The 19,555-nt window shown below is 52.5% G+C and overlaps 1 long non-coding RNA gene and 1 other non-coding gene across 2 annotated transcripts in view; one reads left to right on the top strand and one right to left on the bottom strand.

The window, feature by feature from the left end:
• Positions 1-19,555, top strand: part of LOC133229024 (uncharacterized) — a 142,355-nt gene that overhangs the window by 31,112 nt on the left and 91,688 nt on the right. The gene's annotated exons all lie outside the window — the stretch shown is intronic.
• On the bottom strand, positions 1,729-1,802 carry TRNAW-CCA (transfer RNA tryptophan (anticodon CCA)). The gene has a single exon. It is a non-coding gene; the product is annotated as a tRNA-Trp (tRNA).

Raw genomic sequence — 19,555 nt, 5'->3', positions numbered from 1 at the left:
GAGTCCATATGCATCTGCATACCCCCACTGCCCCCAGCCCCTTGAGGCCTCTGCCTTCTCCCTCTACATTGATCTCCCTGGTCCTTCTCCCCGCCGACAGCCCGTCTTCCCCGCGGCAGCCAGAGGCATCGCTGCGAAATGCAGCTCACTCCCTGCTTCACACCCTTCCTCCGGTTTCTCAGGAGCCACGGCTTACGTCTGGACCATCAGCACCCGCCTCCTCCACAGCCCCCGCCCTCACCTGTGCACCCTCACGACCAAGCCACCTTCCCCTTCCCACCGCTTCTCCTGTGCTTCCGCCTGTCCACTGTGCCCTTTCTGCCTGGAAAGCTACGATGTGTTGGAATGATCTGCTTTCCTGTCCTCCTGCCCCAGGCTGGGAGCTCCTTGGACACTGGGCTGGGCTTTACCCGATTTTCCACCCCTGGCCCCCTGATCCACACCTTGGCACATCACTCAGACTATGCGTTCTCTGAAGGATGGAATGACTCCAGCCTGCTGGTCAACCAAGCCCTCAGAAGAGGCGGTCTCAGGCACAGGGGACTTGCCCAAGTACATGGTAATCCCGGGGGTCTGGAGATCCAGCCTAGGAGTGTTGCTTGCCCACCCATGCAGAGACGGTCTTAGAGGGGATGGCCACCCCTTAGATGTTGGGGCTCTTCATCTGGGAGCATAAGGTTGTTTAGGGGTGATTCTCAGGCAAAGGTGGGTGGAATCTTGTTTGGGGGTGGAGGAGACAACCTTGCCTGGGGAAAGCATTCTTTGGAAGGTGTGGTGGCCTTTGCAAAGGCACAGGGGCCTGAAAGGGAAATCTCTCCAGGCTGGGAGGTGGGAGGTAGCCAATGCTGGGGTTGTCTGAGCCAAGACCAGTGGAGTCTGCCTTCAGAAAGGCAGACTCAGAGATGAGAGGCCTTGCCTGTCGTCTTACAGCCGAGCCAGGTTGAAAGCCAGGAATTCTGACTCCGAGTCCAGCTCCTTTCCTTCGGGACCAGCCTTGTGATACATTCTGGGGAGGAAAACGAGATTCTTGGCTGACAAAGAGGCATACGGGGCCAGGTAGGGAGACGCCAGTTCTCAGACCTGTTCAGGTCACCTCAATTTTTCTTGAAGGGTGGGGGTCATAGACGCACAGATGGCAATTTCCTCTTAGGAAATGAGCTGCCATCTAAGGGGAAAAATGTCTGGGGCTGAACGCTTGGAGACTGGACAGGTAGGAAGAGGGGACAAAGGAAGGTGAACCTTGAAAATATCTAGGTCACATCTCCTGCCAGCAGCTGCCCAGCCCTCTGTCCATAGCCAGGTTGGGAAAATGCTTTCTTTCTGATCCCCTTCCAACCCTGTCTTGAAGAACAGGGTGGAGCTGATGTCTGGTCCTTTCATCAGCCGAGGCCCTGATATAATAATGTTAAGAATAAATAATAAATGGTACCATCCATGGAATGCTTGCTCCAAGCCCTGTGTTCATTATGCATTGCCTGTTTTACTTCACTGAATCCTCAGGAGTTAGGAACCGTGGTTCTACCCAATTCACAGATGAGGAAACTGAGGTTGTCGTTGTCTGATTTACACCCAGTTCTGCTGGCTTCAGAGCTCTGAGGTTTTTTTTATTTTCTCTTTCAATTTGGCTAGGGTCTTGGTTGTAGCATGCAGGATCTTCCATCTTCGTTGTAGGATGCGGGATCTTTAGTTGAATCATGTGAATTCTTAGCCTGAGTATGTGGGATCTAGTTCCCTGACCAGGAATTGAACCTGGGCCCTCCTGCTTTGGGAGCTCAGAGTCTTAGCCACTGGACCACCAGGGAAGTCCCAGCTCTGCGGTATTTAACTGAGTGTTATGGAGAGTCCCAGGTGCCAGGCTCGGTGTCATGTTAGAAGCTGGCCAGCCCCAGCCTCTGTTGGAAGGTGTCTGAGTTCTGTAGTCTGAGAAGGCTGATAAACCACAGTATGCGCCCCTAGATGCTTGGTCTGGGGGGGAGGCAAGGTGGCCCTGTAATGCACCTTATGGAACACTCCCAGGAATGCCTCCCCGGAGCCCCTGGCACTGCACAGCTGGGCAGGGTGCTCTGCACCCGCCAACAGCTCTGGCCCACAGTGGTTTGCAGGATTTGCTTGGTGTCTGTCCCTTCCATTGGATCTGAAATTCAAGAAGGCCGAGATGCATCCCTGGCCCAATCCCTGGTCCCTGTGGGTCCTCCAGTAGTGTGTATTTACTACCGTCACACATACACACACATCAGAGCCAGCCAGGGCACGTAGTGGAATAAGCCAGCGTAGGTCATAAGTGGGTCACAGCAGGAAAGCGCTATGAAAAAGTATTATTTTTACACAAGTGAACCATGTTCATTACAGAAATACTAGAGAACGACGACAAACATTAAAAAAATCACCCCTCCACAGTAGCCACTGTTACCATTTTGGTAAACAACCCGTCATGTTTTTTAAGTTATATGCAGGGATGGGGCGCCGTCCAGTTCCACTGGGCACCGTTCATGTTGCGTTCTGAGTGACTGGACTTGTCCAGAGCACAACCTGGACAACTATATATGACAGCCCTGGGTGTGTGTGTGTGCGTGTGTGTCTTTTGCTATTTGTTCTTTATAGAATTGACACCAAGCAACATATGCTGTTTGAAAAGCTGTGTCTCTCACCAAAAACATCCCGTGATCAATTTTTTTATGTTAACAAATACCTCAGTTTAAGTGCGTGCTCAGTCGTGTCCAACTCTTTGCGACTCCACGGACTGTAGCCTGCCAGGCCCCTCTGTTCATGGAATTTTCTGGGCAAGAATACTGAATTAGATTGCCATTTCCTACTCTTGGGCTCTCCTTGAACCAGGGTTTAAACCCGTGTCTCTTGTGTCTCCTTGATTGGCAAGCAAATTCTTATCACTGAGCCGCCTGGGAAATCCAAACGGTTTTTAAAACAATAAGTTAAATTATTAGGCTGTTTTGATTTTATTTAAAACATAGCATGATGAACATGCTTTGGGGACATTTGTATATTTAAGTTCTTGGGATAAATTCTAGGAATTTCAAGCAAGAACATATTTGATGTATGAGTCTTTTGAAACACAAACTGCAAAATTGTTCTCCAGGAGATTTCCAGCAATAATGCAGGGAAGAAAAGGGTTAGTGTAAATTGGATAAAATTGCAGGAGGAGGAAAAAGAGAGGGGATATTGGGCTATTTGATCCACGAGTGGCCTGTAGCTCAGACTCTCTTTAGGAGGTTGAAAGAGGAGCAGTTTGTCAGTGAGAGGTCAGCCTCCTGGCCTATAGCAATAAAGCCACATCATCCCAGCTTCTACCTCAGACTCCAGCCTGAATCTCTGTCTGACTTTGACTAAGTCATTTCCCTCTCTGCAGCCTAGTTTCTCTCCCTGTAAGCTAGTGAGATTGGACTAAATCTCAGTCACTAGCATCCTGTGACTGATTGGTAATTCCTGCCTGGCAGGACTGTGTTGAGTTTCCGAGTTGTCTACACTTGGCAGGAAAGAGCGCTGTGATCAATTAGTAATGTCTGCCATGGGTGTGGGAAGTGAGGTGATGGTATCTTTGCCATGTACTAGCTATTCCAGGACTGGACACTTTTGGAGACTATTAGAGCTCTGAAAAGGAAGGGAATTTTCCCTGCCATCTTGTTTCTCATAGATGTCTAGATTTTGAGAAATGCCTCATTGGGTTAGCCAGGTGCTCTCACCCTGGTCTGTCTTAGGCTGAGTGTGTTGCGGTGTATGTAGCTAAGAGGCAGATGACTTTCAATTTCTGTCTCTCGACCTTACTCAGCATCTCATGACATTGTCTTCAGCCTGTAGAGGGAGGATTGGGAATTTCCTATGATTTCAGTATTCCATTCGGTTTTTATCATTTTAAGGTTCATGCGTTTCTAATTGTTATGAATACCATGGCAAAATTAATAGTTCTATGGTTGGTTTATTACATTTAGTAAAATTATGTGCATGCAGTGTTTGCCAAGAGAAGACGCGGCAGGCTCCTTAATCATGTAAAGATGATAATTTAGTTGTTACACTTGTTGAAATGATGGGATTAATTTTTAAAAAGTTTGCAAACTGGTGGAGAAATGTAAAACATTAATTTAGTCAGACAAGCAAGCCGACAACTGACAAATCCTTTCAGCCAAACCCGGTATGGAGACGCTACAGACCCAGAGTGGGAGGAGATTCATCCAGGACACAATAGACACTTTCAAGGAACTGGGGATGTGGTGTTGGAAAGTGCTGTGTGACTTCTGGGGAGCCACCTTCCCTCTCTGGGCCTTCAATTTTTTTCTATAAAATAATATTAGATCCATGATTTTCAAATCATGTCCTGCAGAAGTCCTAAGGATTCAGAACATGTCCTGCAGGCTAAAAGAAAGGCAGATGGATGAGAATGTCTGAGGTTTCAGTGGAGTGGGTATCATTTTGGAGGAACCTGTCCACATTCCTTTTTCTCTGATTTTACCTTGGGCAATCTCTCTTCCCTCCTTGTCATCAGTTCATGTAGTTCTGAAGGGATTAACCAACCCCTGGCTCCAGATGGTGGCCAGTGACACAGGATGGGCTGGTGAGATCAGCATAAATACCTGACAGTGACTGGTTTGGACCAATCCCATGACTCAACTCTGGCCAATCAGAACCAATAAAACTTTCTCGTGGTACCTTTGCTGGAACTTCAGAATGAGACTCTTTTTCCCTTGGAGTGGCTGAGCCAGGGGATGGGAGATCAGGCTTTGGAGACCATTCTTGATCATGGTTTGGAGAAAAGCCTGTCTGAGAATGAAGCCAATGGAAAGAAAGTGAAAGTGTTAGTTGCTCAGCCGTGTCTGACTCTTTGTGACCCCATGGACTTTCGCCCACCAGGCTCCTCTGTCCATGGAATTCTCCAAGCAAGAATACTGGAGTAGGTAGCCATTCCCTTCTCCAAGGGATCTTCCCAAACCAGGGATGGAACCCGGGTCTCCTGCAGAAAGTAGAACCAAAATACAAAACAGATTCCCAAAGTCATCTTTCAGATCCTGGATCCAGCCATACCTGATGTCTTGGATTTTTTTTTTCTCAGTTGTATGAGCCTATATATTTCTATTTTTGCTTCAGCAAGTTCGAGTTGAGTTTCTGTAGCTTACGACCCAAAGAGCTGCAGCTAATGTGGGACTAGGGCCAAGCTATGTTTATCCATTCTATATGTTGGAATTCCATATAAAAATTTTGTTTGAACAAAAGATTCTGTTGCTAAAAAGTAGGCCTAGGACTCGATGATCCCTAAGGGCCCTTTTAGCTGTGACATCCTGCATCTCCAGGATGTCCTCCATGCCTGTCCTCGGGTGCATGAAGCAGGTGAGGGCACACGCAGAAGGAGGAGGCTGCCTCTGGGCGAGGTCACCGAGGAGGCACCACTGGCGGTGGGTCTGGAAGGCTTAGTGAGAGTTCTCCAGAGCGTAAGGGAAAGAATGGAATACAAGGCAGAGGGAAGAGCCTGTGCAGGTGGCCTGGAGGTGTAAAGACTGGGAGGCCTTTAGGGGAAGACTGGAGAACCTGATGTGGCTAAAGCAGGAGGTTTGTGGGTGGTGAGAGGGAGGAGGAAGGAAATGAAGTGGAAAAGCAAAGGGAGACGCCTGGGAAGGGTCTCGAGTGTCAGCACGAAGAGTCGGCCAGTGGTTGGCAGGCAGTGGGCAGCCGTGGAACATTCTCGAGCAGGAGAGAAGCAGGGCCCAGTGGGGGCCGGTTGCTGGGAACGGGACAGATGATGGAAGAGAAATCGGTCTCCCGGGGTGGTTATGCCGAGACTGTCGATGCTTCCGTCTGAGGCAGGAGGCGAGGAGGGGTCTCAGGTCCCCCCTGCCTGCATTCCAGAGCCAGCAGGGCCTCACGGTTCCCAGCCCTGGAATCTGGGCGCTATTTTGAGGAGGGAGGCCTGGGAGGCGGCGTGGTGGAAATTGAGAACGAGTCCTCGACTCTGCTGGCTCCATTTAGCAGGGGTGATTTACGGGAATTTTGCCCTGGTTCCTGGGGGAAACCGATCTTTCACCATGTTGCAGACCTTGATCATTCTTACAAGATCTGAGGGGCCGCGAGGGTCCCTTCCTCAGATGCACCATATACGCCGTGTTCCTTTACTCTTCGGGACCTTCACCCTCACTGTTCCATCTTCCTGGATCACCCTTCCCAATTTTTTCTTGCTTGCGGGTAATAGTAACAAAAATGTACTAAGTCACTTCAGTTGTCTCTGACTCTTTGCAACCCCATGGACTGTAGCCCTCCAGGCTCCCCTGTTTATGGGATTTCCAGGGCAAGAATACTGGAGTGGGTTGTCATTTCCTCCTCCAGGGGATCTTCCCAACCCCGGGCTCGAAACTGCGTCTCATGTGTCTCCTGCATTGGCTGGTGGATCCTTTACCACTGAGCCACCTGGGAAGCCCCAGTAATAATAATAGTAACAATACTAAAAGCAGGAGAACCAGCAACCACAAGCACAGCCATAGATGTGTATTGCACACTCACTGTGCACAGGCACATAGCTAAAATCCTCACGTACACCTTCTCAAGAAACTGTCTCAGCAATTGGAAAAGGTAGAAACTTTTAATATCCTGATTTTAGAGAGAAGAAGGCCTAGAGAGATGAAGTCATCTACCTAAGTAAGGTCTATCCCTGAGCAAAGAAGGAGGTGGGATTTGAACCCAGGGCTCTTGGAGAGGGGACAGGCCTTGGATTTGGGGAGGCCTGGCTGGGAATCTGGAAGAGGGGAAGAGTGAAAAGAAGGGAGCAATGACACACAGAGGTGAGGCGAGTGGAAGAGGCGGAGAGAGAAACAAAGATGTTTCTTGGCAGACCTGACTGAGAGAGTTCGAGAAGAAGCAGCAGAACCATGTGCAAAATGGCCACAAGGCTCCAGGTCAAAAGCAAAAGGGAAAGATAGAGACTGGAGAGGAAAGACTTGGGGACTCTGTTAGGAGTGACTGTAGTTGTCCAGTGCACAACCTGGGCAACTGTGAATGGCAACCCTGGATGCGTATATGTCTGTTGGTGTTTATTCTGTATAGAAAGGGCACTAAATGACATATGCTGTTTAAAAAGCTGGGAATGGGGGACCCACTGCAGGTGAGTGATGGGGAGCAGTGAACTGCAGCTCCTGGGGACCGTAGTCTAGGAAGAGGCAGAGGGCATCAGGAAGAGGTGGAGGCCCATCCTGGCTGCTTCAGCCATCTGAACCTCCTGGTCTGTATTATTAACCACGGGGGCCATGGAATTATAAGCACCCAGGCATCTTTTCCATGTTCACCTGCACTGAGGTACAGTTTGTAATTCAGAGAGGCTTTGGGGGAAATGGCACCCCACTCCAGTACTCTTGCCTGGAAAATCCCATGGACGGAGGAGCCTGGTAGACTACAGTCCATGGGGTTGCAAAGAGTCGGACATGACTGAGCGACTTCACTTTCACTTTCACTTTGAGACAGGGAGGTCGAGTTGTTGGGGAAAAATCATTTCATTACAAAAACCAAATAAACACAACTTGCAAGGCGTCACGGGCGTGTGGTCTGGGCACCAGGTAAAGTTGACCATGTTCTGCATTCAGCTCTGGTCACGTGTTTCCGTGACGGATCTCCGAGCTCCGTGGGAGGCATTGTCCAAATCAAGTCATCATTTGAGGCCTTTTGGGCTTGGGAGGTGGGGGGGGTGCATGTGGCTGATGGTCAATAAACTACCCTGATCCCAATGGGCACAGACACAGGGTGACCTCCAACCGGTGCTGGGGCGAGTGCTAGCACCAGTCCCATTTTATAGATGAGGAAACTGAGGCTCAGAGATGGCAGGTGGGATTCTGAGCTGCCCTCCTGCTTCACTGGGGGCCTGAGGACTCCAGCCCCTGGTTTCCCATGGTGGTGGGTGCTGTTTGGTTGTTTCAGAAGGAACTCCCTTCCCACTGTCCCCCTCTAGTCCTTTGTGGGTCCCCATTCTGGGTGCAGAGGATGAGATGGTTGAATGGTATCACCGATTCCATGGACATGAACTTGGGCAAACTCTGGGAGGCAGTGAGCGACAGGGAGGCTTGGCATGCTGCAGTCCATGGGGTCGCAAAGAGCTGGGCATGACTTCGCGAATGAAAAACAACAACAAATTCTGGGTGCAGCTAAGAGTTTGAAAGCCACTGTCACCGATGGCTCCAAGGAACCTCAGGCCGTATTTGCTCCCAGGCCTGCCTCTTGCCTAGAGGATCCCCAGAATCTGCAAAGCACCGATAAGATGGGGAGAGAGAGAGAGAGAGGGAGACGGCGAAAGGATGGGAAAGGCTGGCACTAAATTCACAGGAAGAGAAAATGGAATTACATCCATGAACGACAGATATAATAATAATAATAAAATAATAATAGCAGCTGGGCCTTCTCTGAGCACTGTTCACATGGCGAATGCTTTTCACGGGTTCCCTTACTGACTCCAGACGCAAGCCTCAGGAGGCAGTACCTATAGGAACCTGTGGTTTCCGGGGACGTGGTGTCAGTTCTGACGAAGTGGGCTGGGCCAGGTGGGTCCCCTTCCCCCCAGATCTGAGCTGGTTTCCATGGCAAAGAACAGGGAACATGGGCTGCACTCCGACTCTGTGCCCTGTGCAGGGCCAGACCCTTGCCGTGTGATCTCATCTGATTCCGTAACATCCCAGTGAAGTGAGACCAGTATCCCCGTAGACCAAGGCTCAGAGAGGTCAAACGACCTGCCTTAAGACACACAGCGGACAGCAGCAGGCGTGGGGCATAAACACCAGTCTCTCCTTCCCTCAGTCTCTGCCTTCCTTGGTCCTCTGAGCGCCTGTTGACTCCCGCTTCACTAGCCCTCCCGCACCTGCCTCTTGGGGAGTGGCTGAACGGGGCTCCTGGCCCAGGCCCGACACACCCGGGGAGGAAAGTGACCCACTCGGGCTGCTCTTACATGACCTGCCCCGGCCCAGCCTGGCCCAAAGCAAATGTGTGTGATTGATGCCGAAACAAGCCCGTAGGTGTGTTTAATCCTGAGGCTGTGATGACCGCAGCTTCGACCTGATTGATGAGGCTGTCGTGTTTTTATATGAAAATCACTGCCTGAACGCACTCCGGTCGTCCTAGTATTGATGGAGTCCAGCCCTTTGCTTGAGAGGCACTGGGAGGAAAGACGAGGCCCAGTTTGTGGCCTCTGGGGATTTCGGTTGAGGCTGCCCAGGCAAGGCAATGCACACGTGTGCGGGTCCCTCCGCAACACGTGTTCACATCTACACACAGGGGGATACCCGTGGATGGATGCACTGCAGCACACACGTGAGCGCATTCATACCCGGCTGTGGTGCACACACACCTGCACACACGTTCACAGGGATGCACCCGCCGTGTACGACCATGCACCACCAGCCTTAGCACACGTGTGTCAAACACCCACAGGGGTATACAGCAGGCATGTCAACATGTCCACACACAAGCACTAGGACCCCTACACAATGTGTCCACACTGCGGGCTGCTCACACGCACTCACAGGGGCACGTACACACACTTGCACACACACACACGCTCCTTTACTGCACGTACACACTCATGCTGTCGCTGTTCAGTCTCCAGGTCATGTCCGATTCTTCACGAGCCCATGGACTGCAGCACGCCAGGCTTCCCTGTCCTTCACCATCTCCCAGAGTTTGCTCAAACTCATGTCGTTTGAGTCAGTGATGCCATCCACCCATCTCATCCTCTGTCGCCCTCTTATCCTGCCTTTAATCTTTCCCAGCTTCAGGGTCGTTTCCAATGAGTGAGCTCTTCGCATCAGGTGGCCAACGTATTGGAGCTTCAGCACACTCAAACACACGTACAATTTTCTTGCCACACCCACACACTGCCCTGGCCCAGGCCTGAAGGTGGGGAGGAGGCTGAATGAGAAGATACAGGGAACCGCGACTGAGTCCTACCTCTCTCCCATCCTACTTGGGTGGTTTCGGGTGGATACTTAACTCTCTGGGCCTCAGTTTTCCCATCTGTCCCCAGGGTGATGTGAGAGCCAGCTTGCAGAGCGGCTGTGGGAAGCAGCATTGATAAAGAGCCTGGCACATAGTAGGGTGGAGGAAATGGGGGCTCTTAGAACCCGTGGCTGGAGCACCAGGACCCGGGCATCTGGCAGGTATCCCTGCCTCTCAGTTCTATTCTTTAGATCTGATCAGCAGATGCTATGGCTCCTCCCCAGCCAGGTGACCAGGGGCCCTGGGCAACCTTCGATCCCTGACAGGCTCCCCCAACCCCCCAGCCCCCAGCTCCAGTCCTTCCATCTTGATGCCGGGGGCCCCAAGGCCACGGCACCCGTGGGCAGGTGGCTCTGGGTGTGAGCGCGGGCAGGGCCCAGTCAGGCGTCACCCCAGCACCCAGCCCTCCCGCAGCCACTGGACAGGAGTGGTCCACGGGGAGCTGACACCCTCGTGGGCATGGCCTCCAGCCTCCTGATGGGCAAAGAGAAGGAAGCAGGTCAGCAGGAAACTGTGATGCTTGCCCATAATTCACACGGGGAGGGTGTCAGGGGTATATTTTGACTATAGTCGGAAGCTGCAGGTTTCGGGCCTGTGAGTGCTGTCCTGACAGATAAATTGGTTGAAATTCAATTGGCTGTGACGAGAGGGCGGGTTTCCTTGACAGCTCTCCAACTGGGGTGGCGTGGCTCACGGGATGGAGACTTGCGAGTCTGGGCTTGGGTTATCCGGGCCCTGTCTGGCCATTGGCCACCGTGTCTCCCCAGGCCCCAGCTCAGGGCCGGTGCAGGCCATCCTGGTGTGTGTGTGGAAGACGGGGGACCAGGCGGACAGGTGGGCTCTGTGTGGAGAGACTGCAGTATCCGGCGACCTGGTTGCTGCCTTGCTGTGTGACCTTGTGCAAATCTCTTTCCCTCTCTGGGCTTCGGTCTATTTTAGAATGTGACGGCTCACCGTCTCTCTCTTTTTCCTTCCTTCCTTCTCTCCTTTCCGCTTTCTCTGCAGACCCTCCTGGAATTCCTATGCGTCACACACTGTTTTGAGTGCTGAGTACAGTGCTGGGGAAGGACCTGTGTGGCTCTGGGGGTGGGATGAGGGTGCTGGGCGGCAGGTCTGCCCACTGGGGCCTCAGTTTCTGTATCTGTAAAATGGGAGCAATACTGATGGAGTAGCTGCTTTTGCCTCTAATAATCTATGACTACTGAATAGATTTCAAAGGCTCCTGGCATGTTTGACTTCTAGAAGCAGCCAAAGGAGGAGCTTTGAGCTGACCCTTGGATTCACACAAACCCTCCTCTGCCTCTCCTGGGCCGGTTGACCAAGCTACTCCCAGCCCTTGTTTAATTACCTCCAAGTCTCAGTTTGCTTCATCTGTGAAATGGGCACAGTCTACCAAGCATGAAGGGTCATTGTGAGGATTAAACAAAAGGACTGAGCATTTGCCAGAGGGTGGTCTGCATTTCACTGGCAAGCAGGGCAGGAGATGAGCAAAGTTTCAATTTCTCATGTTTATGTATTTGTTTGAATAAATACTAGACACAGATCTAACAAGTGCATCTTACCAATGGTTTCATGGATGTCATTGCTTCAGATGCGGCTGAGGTTGAAACAACAAGGTAATATTTTTTAAGAAAAGATGAATAAATAGTTGGGAGGAGTATTTGGGAAGGCAGACACAGGGAGATGGCCCAGTGGTGTTGGATTCAGAAGAAGCTCGTGTAAAGTAATTAGCACTGTGTGGGGGCGTGGCCAGGGTCCCAGCACTGTCTACGGCTGTGATGATGGTGACGACACGATGGTGGTCATAACGATCTTTGTTGTCGAGGTGATCGTGGCCATCTCCTGTATGACCGGGGGACTGCTCTGACTGGATTGCCGCGTGGCCTCAGGTACGGCTCTCCCCCTCTCTGAGCTGGGACTCACCCACTTAGAGATCCCAGTGGGCGACAATGCCCTACAGCGGCTTGCAGCACCCCAGCCTGCCCGTTCTGCAGAGGGGCCTAACGTTAAGGCTTTGTTGAGGCACCTCAGTCCCCAGGTTCCTGGGAAACCTGTGGTATCCCGAGCCAGGCAGAGTCCACGCATGGGAGTGTGTGGTTGAGACTCGGTAGGGCTGGCCTCTGCCTCCCAGCCAGAGGTGACAGGGACACAGCAGTGCTTCTGCCAGACCCCGGTGATTTATGGGCCTGCTCCACGGGCCCCGATGTTTGCACTTTTTCAGCTGGGGAGGCAGGGAGGCCAGGAGGGTGACGGGAAGAGGGTGTTTAATGAGGCAGGTAAATATTAGGTGAGCACAGGGGTGATGACCACAGGCTGGGGGCAGGGTGGGAAGCTGTCTCCTGGCTGGGAAGCCTGAAGGAGGGGTCCTGAGCCTGACCGTGTCAGGGGCCCCCGACAGCTGCTTCAACCCCCAGCCCCCAACTCCAGAGCCCGAGTCTGGGCGAGGAGCCCCCTGGATGAGCAACCTCAACCCTGAAATGGCTTTGACTAAATCAAGTTCTCTTCCCGCCCTCCTTCTCCAAGCAGTGAGCAGAGTGGCTCCCAGGAAGGAGGCTGGACCTAAGGGTCAGAATCTTTTTTTTTTTTCTTTCTCTTTTAGTTTTTTATTTTACATTGAAAGAAAAGTGAAAGTGAAGTCGCTCAGTCGTGTCTGACTCTTTGCGACCCCATGGACTCTAACCCGCCAGGCTCCTCTGTCCACAGAATTCCCCAGGCAAGGATACTGGAGTGGGTTGCCATTCCCTTCTCCAGGGGATCTTCCTGACAACCCAGGGATCGAACCCGGGTCTCCCGCGTTGCAGGTAGAAGCTTTACCGTCTGAGCCACCAGTGAATCATTAGAGTATAGTTAATTAACAATGTTGTGATAATTCCAGGTGGAGAGCAAAGGGACTCAGCCATACATATACATGTATCCGTTTTCCTCCAAACGCCCCTCCCATCCAGGCTGCCACATGACACTGAGCAGAGTTCCCTGTGCTGTACAGTAGGTCCTGGCTGGTTATCCATTTTAAACAGAGCAGTGTGTACATGTCCATCCCAGTATCCCTAACTCTCTAAGGGTCAGTGTCTTGGATGCAAAGCCCACCTCCCCATCTGCGTGATCCTGGACACGTGAACCTGCCCCTCTGAACCTCAGTTTCCTCCTCAGTCTGTGGTCGTCACCCCTGGGCTCACCTAATATTTACCTGCCTCACTAAACACCCTCTTCCTGGCACCCTCCTGGCCTCCCTGCCTGCCAAGCTGAAAAAGTGCAAACTGGAGTGAATGATGAGGCAGGGCTGAGAGTCTAGAAAGGGTGTCCAGCTTGGATGGATGGGTCAGCGCTTGGCAAGAACGATGCTCAGCGGAGCAGAGAAGAAAGAGCTGGGGCCGTGCGTGGACGAAGCCGGCGAGCCCACAGCTGGTCCACGGTAGGTGCTCAACCATGTAGTCTTGAGGCTCGAAGAGCATCTCTCGGGGATCCTCTGAAAGAAGCCACGATGTGATGTGGCTGCAGACAAGGGCGTCCGGGACAGAGACAGAGGCAGGAGGAAGGCTGGAGTGGGCAGAATCTGGGCGTGCTCAGGACACCAAGATGTTGCAGGTGATGAGGAGGTTGGGGAGGGGAGGAGCGGTGGGGGGCGGGTTAGCATTTTCTGTCTCTTCAGTCTCTATGTTTAATTCCTTTATACGCTACCCACGTGTGTAATTTTATATACCTGCATGAATGTCCTGAGGCGGAGGCGTTGCTTTAGCGCTGACAGTTTTATTTCCTTCTTTTTTTTCTTTCTCTTTGGCTTCCTCCTCCCCTCCTCCCAACCGGGTCACCCAAGTTAACAACCTGGTCTTAATCGCCCCACAACTGTCACACCTGTCCCCCGCGCTCCCATCAGCATCGTCGGCCACGTGCAAACACGCACTTGAGGCTCCGTGATTGATTTCCTTTCACAGCGATGGGACCGTGTTGCAAACACGTCTCTCCGCCTTGCTGTGCTCACTCACAACGTCTCCTGGGCGTCTCCCGAGCTGGTTGGCACAGCTCTGCTCCCTCCCGTCGAGGGCTGTGGAATGTTCTCTGGCACAGAGGCACCCTCGAGCGCTCCCCATTCCCTGGCCAAAGGGCTCTGGTTTGGCTTTGCCTGTCTGATTTTTGGCCGTGACAAAGAACGCTGCGGGCGACGTTCTCGAACACGTAGTCTTCAGCGCTGTGCATTTGTTTCTGTGGGACAGACTCCCAGGAGGGGTATGTGCTGGTCTGTAAGATAGGTTTTACATTTTCAGGGATGAAGCGTGTGATTGCTTTTCTAAAAGCCTCTGGCCCTTTACATTTTGGGCAGTGATGGTTGACAGGGTATTTTTTTTCCCCTAGTCTAGTGGGTGGGGTGGGGGGCAGGGCAAGGATCTGGTCTTCTCAGGCTCTTTCTGGGTTCAGAGTGAGGAATGGGTTAGAGGTGAGAGGCACTGACCCAGTTCATTATTTGATGAATACCTGCCCGATTGTAAACCCACTGAGGGTAGAGCTTGATCTATCTTGTTCGGTCATGGATTTTGTACATCACCTCCTGTATGTCCCCTCAGCTCCATGCAAAACGGGATCTGAGCATTTTCCAGCCTTTGTTCAGTGTGGTCCAAGGGATGGAGGAAGGAGTGCGAGCTGATGAAGCTCCATATTCCACAGGTTTGTCTGGAGCTGAGATGGGGAGTGAGCTCTGTGTCATTGGAGGCATGCAACCAGATTCTAGACAAAGCATTGACATGGCTCCTGGCACCAGTGAGAGGGTTTGACTGAGGGACTTCTAACACCCCTCCCAGCCCTGGGTGTCTGGCACTGCTGCCTGGACCCTGGCCAGGATCCTCTCCCACGGAATTGCCCTGAGCCTGATGGCTCTGGGCCCATTTGTGTTCAGGCTTCCTTGCTCCCAGCATCACACTGGCTTCTGGCTCCTCAAACCTGTCAGGTTCTGCCAGGCGCCCTGCATGCTCGGCCTCGGAAGGCCCCCCTCCCTGCCTGGCTCCTCCTGGGCCGTCCTGTTTGTGAGGCTGTTGTCTGGGGTTGCTGGGGCAACGCTGGATCCGGGCCCCACTCCGAGCCCACTGACTTTTGGCCCTTTCCACGCTCTTTGGACCCAGCAGCTGCTTCTGTCTCCTGTCTGGGCGGGTCCCTTGGGTGGAAACCCATCGATGTGGCGTCTGCAAGAACCCTGGGCCCGCCCAAGCTCTGGGGTTTTCCCTTTGGCACTGGCCGGGGGACCTTCCTCCCTGCTGCGTTGCTGTTTGGTCGCTAAGTTGTGTCTGACTCTCTGTAGCCCCATGGACTGTAGCCCGCCAGGCTCCTCTGTCCCTGGGATTCTCCAAGCAAGAATACTGGAATGGGGTGCCATTTTCTTCTCCAGGGGATCTTCCCAATCCAGGGATAGAACCCACATCTCCTGCATTGCAGGTGGTCATCTGCTTTGCAGGTGGCTTCTCTACGATTGAGCCATCAGGGAAGCCCCCTGCCCCTCTCCGGCTGTGGATGGTGGAGTAAAAACCCAGGCTCTGCGGCTGGCTGCCTGGGTTCGAATCCTGCCCCATTGGCCGTGCCTTAATCCTCTCCTAGCAGATGCTTCTCTTCAGAGTCTGGACTCTCTCTGCTTCTACCTGAATGTGATGAAGTTTTCTGCTCTGAGGGAACCTGGACGGGCCTGGCTGATGAGGAAGTCCCCTCTGATGAGGGAACAGAGCCCACCACGCCTACCCTGACACTCCCAACCTAGAGACTGTCTTTCTGATTCCTGGCAGAAGGCTGGGTGTCCGTAGTGACCGACGGGCATGCTTATTCCCTGAGATCTCCCACGATCCTGGAAATTCCTCTCCCGCCCATCACCTGACCCTATGTCTAAAGTGGGGCAGGCGTCCCTGAGGCCTTGTCCTTCCAAAGCCTCTCTTCCTCCTGCACCCTGCAGTAGCCTGCATTCCTTTCCCCACCTTCGGTGAGACAAATTTATGAGAGCTGAAAACCTCCCTCCTTCACTAAAGATTCACCATTTCACTTTAGATAGGTCCCATCCCTTCTCTGGGCCCCTGTTTCCCATCAGATCAGTGACTTTATTATTTATTTTTGGCCACGCCGCTCAGCACGTGGGATCTTAGTTCCCGGAACTGGGATAGAACCTGTGCCCCCTGCATTGGAAGCACCGAGTCTTAACCACTGGACCGCCAGGGAAGTCCCGGATCAGTGATCTCAGAGAAGATGAAATCTTAGGTGGGATAAGTGGGACACGGGCGGGGAATCTCGAAAACTCTACCACGGAGGCGAGGGCAGGGGTCAGGGCTGGGGAGGCAAGAGACTGAGCAGGCCGGGTTTACCATCATCTTGCCAGGCCCAGGGGCCAAGTTTTGTATCCTGACTCCCACCCCGTGGGGCCCTGGGGTCGCCTCTGTAAGTTGAGGGTGCCTCATGGGACCCACCTCTGGGAGGGAGCAGGGAAGGTTAAAGAAGTCTCTGCACCAGGATATTGTGGGCCCAGCAATGGGGGGGGCGCCTTCCTCTCCTGCACCTGGGCTTCTACACGGAGTGATGGAACCAGGAAGCCTGAGCAGGGCAGGGGGGTGGTTGGGGGGCTGGCAGGGAGGCACCTCCCGGACTCCAGCCCGTGGCTTTAGTTCTGGAGCATCTTCCCCGATGCACACACTCACTCTCTCACACATGGGACATCTCACAGGTCGAGATGCAGACACTGGACGTGGACGCCAGCCGGTGAGCACACAGCCGGCCCTAGACACACACACACACTCACCCTCAGTCAGTTTAGTCATGTCCGACTCTTTGCCACCCTATGGATGGTAGCCGGCCAGACTCTTCTGTCCATGGAAATTTCCAGGCAAGAATACTGGGAGCGGGTTGCTGTGCCCTCCTCCAGGGGACCTTCCCAACCCAGGAATCGAACCTAGGTCTCTGGCATTGCAGGCAGATTCTTCACTGCTGAGCCACCAGGGAAGACCCCGTGTCCCCCCACACATGCGTGGTACCCACCACAGCACACATGCGTGTAAGCTGTTGAAAACATACCTAATACACACAGGGCCACCCCCACTCCTGGTGCCCGCTGGGGTCCACCCTAGTAGGGCAGACCGAGGCTCAGAGACGTGGTGGCTGGCTCCTGATTTTGAAGCTGGGAAAGGAATAAGCCAGGATTTGAACCAGACTCCTTTGCCCACTACTCGGGGAGTGTGTCTCCAAACCTCAAACCTTTCTGTACCACCCAATGTCTTGCTCTAGTATTTATCCAATGTCATGTTTCAAATCAACTTTACATTAAGTCACTTAAAAAAGATGTTAGCCTCAGCCTTAGCAACAAGATCCATAACTTTCCGTGACTTAAGGGGTGATATTTTTAAGATGTATTAAAACAAATATTTGAGAATTAAAAATAAATAAAAGGCTTTTTTTTTTTTTTTTTGCCTGTTTGCCACCTACCACCATCTCTTGGCCACTTTGATGTTTAAAACTCATTTGGGAACTTACTGATCCTGTTCAACCATCTTATTTCATGGAGGCACAGAGAGGGTCAGGAGTTTAGCCAAAGCCACACAGCCAGTACAGCTCAGGCCTCCTGCCTCCCAGGTCTGGGGGCATCCCCTACCATGTATGCATCGGGAAAGGCAGAGCTCCCCCCAGGGTGGGTCGTGACTGACTCTGAAATGAGAGCAGGCAGAGATTCACAGACACCAGCTCTGTTCATCCTTGGAGGCATGCCTTCTAGTTCCCATTTAAAAATTATTTTTTATTTTCATATTTTTAATTATTTATTTTCACTTAAAATTTTTTTAAAGCTTTTATTCTCTATTAGAGTATAGCGTATTTACACTGTTGCTTCAGGCACGCAGCAAAGTGATTCAGTTATACATACACATGCACCTCTTCTTTTTCAAAATCTTTTTCCATTTAGGTTACTACAGAGCAGCAGAATTCCCTGTGCTGGACAGTAGGTCCTTGTTAGTTATCTATTGGTCCCATTTTAAAGTGAAGGGAACTGGGGCTCAGAGAGGTAGAGCAACTCTCCAGAGGGCACACAGCAAGCAAGGAGTGGAGCTGGGATTTGAACCCCGGAACTGGGTGTCGTGCGGCAGAGAGAGTGGCTGAGGATACGAGGACCCGGTGGAAAGAATGCTGCTGCCAGGGGCATTGCTATCAGGGTGGACACGGGCCAGCTGGGGGCCTGCAGTGTTGGGAGCCAAGCCCCCTTCCTTTGCTTCCCAGGCTAAAGTGTAGACGCTGCTGTACCTTGCTGCTTTCTGGAATGGATTTAGTTCACAGCGGCTGTGCTGCAGATGACAAGCTGCATGTTTTTAACTCGGGGAAGAATGTCCTGGCCTTTCAGAGCCTCCCGCCAGCCTGGCCATACCTCCTCGGGACCAGGAATCCAGCTTGCTTCCTGCCTTCAGTAGCCTCGAGTTTTCTCTCTGGCCCCAGCAGCCCCGTCTTCTCAAGTCCAGACGGCAAAAGGTCTTGGGAATTTTTGTAAAACTCTTAAACCTGGCTGTAGGCCAAAGGAAAACAGCTCTGAAAAGGCTGACGCTGTCTGGGAGATGATAGAAATACGGCATTCCTGTAGCAGGCAGTTCTTGAATTTACGGGGGAGCGGTGGACAGACCCACAAGCAAATGGGCCGGCCCTGCCGTAGGGAACGTTGAAGCCCCCAGACACGCAGCAGGCAGGAAAGAAAAGAGGACTAATCGTGGCCAGTTGTGCCGCTCTTGCAGTGGGTTGGTGTTAATCGGTCTCTGTGCATTAACTCAGCAAACCTCACCAGCTGGAGGAGGTAATTGTTTAAGTCAGCCACCCATCATCTCGGATGTAGAGGCTCAGAGAGGTGAAGTGACTGGCCTGAGGTCACACAGCCAGCAAGTGATGGAGCTGGTTTCTGAGCTCAGTCTTACCACTAAGTCACCTGGACATGCATGCGTCCACACACAAGCAATCACATGGACACAATACATGCACATAGGCAGACGTGCACGCACACACACACACACACACGTGCACACATGTTCATACTTGCACTCACTCATACACACATTCCGAGACCTGAAACCAAACTGCTCACCTGCCTCGCTGGAGCAGGGCCAGGACTCCATCCCTCAGACCCTGGGAGCATCAGCTTCCTTCCGCCCCTTCCTCCTTCTCTCCCCCAGATGTTTGCTGAGGCTCCCGCCAGCCGGCCAGATGTGTGTGACGCCCCAGGATGTCTCAGAGACCCAGAGGCCAAGAAGGCTGCCAGATGACCCCCAGATGTCCCCGTGACACTGCATACAGCCCTGAGTTAGGGGACCCAGACATCCACAAGGGATCCAAGGCAAGGGGGATGCAAGGTCCCCGGGCTCTCACCGGGCAGGGACCAAAGACCAGGGGACTCGGCTTTGTTCCCCAAGTAGGAGCTCTAAGCCTGAGTCCAGCTCAAAACCACTGTGGGCTCAAGGCTGACCCTCTGCCGTCCCTGAGCCTCAGTTTCCACATCTGTGCAATGGGCTCAGCATGGCCAGCTTGGCCACATGAGGGTGTCCTGGGGACTGTTGACACTTAGAAATGGAAAGGATTCCTAACGATCTCCTAGTTCCCAATTTGC

Source organism: Bos javanicus, chromosome 17 (assembly GCF_032452875.1).
Source record: "Bos javanicus breed banteng chromosome 17, ARS-OSU_banteng_1.0, whole genome shotgun sequence".
NCBI classification, from domain to species: Eukaryota; Metazoa; Chordata; class Mammalia; order Artiodactyla; family Bovidae; genus Bos; species Bos javanicus.
This window is presented reverse-complemented; position numbering and strand designations above follow the sequence as displayed.